Genomic DNA, 447 nt, shown 5'->3' on the forward strand with positions numbered 1-447 from the left:
GTGTGTGTGTGTGTGTGTGTGTGTGTGTGTGTGTGTGTGTGTGTGTGATGGCACAAGTCTGTGCGTCTCTGTGTTAGAAAGGAGACAATATTTTCAGTGAAGTAGCCAAGGAAGACAGTATAGGAAAAAAATCACAGTCTCTCTGTAGAAATTCCAGGCCAGGGTACAGGAAAGACCTAAAGGGGCTGAAAAGTTCTTAAAAGGAGACCTCTTGTCTAATCCACCCAAAATATTGCTCAGTCTTTCAACAAAGAAGCCTAACATTTAAAAGCCTGAGTACCTGTAACTCAGAAATCTGATACTTGACTGTGAGCAATCTTGGAGCCCTTCCTTAGTGACCTCCAAAGCACAGGGCCCATTTTGGTTTTGTTGTTGTTGTTGTTGTTTAGTTGGTTTTTTGTTTTGTTTTGTGTTTGTTTGTTTGTTTGTTTGTTTGAGACAGGGTTT

Source organism: Psammomys obesus, unplaced genomic scaffold (genome assembly GCF_907164565.1).
Source record: "Psammomys obesus unplaced genomic scaffold, mPsaObe1.curated_primary_1811, whole genome shotgun sequence".
NCBI lineage: Eukaryota > Metazoa > Chordata > Mammalia > Rodentia > Muridae > Psammomys > Psammomys obesus.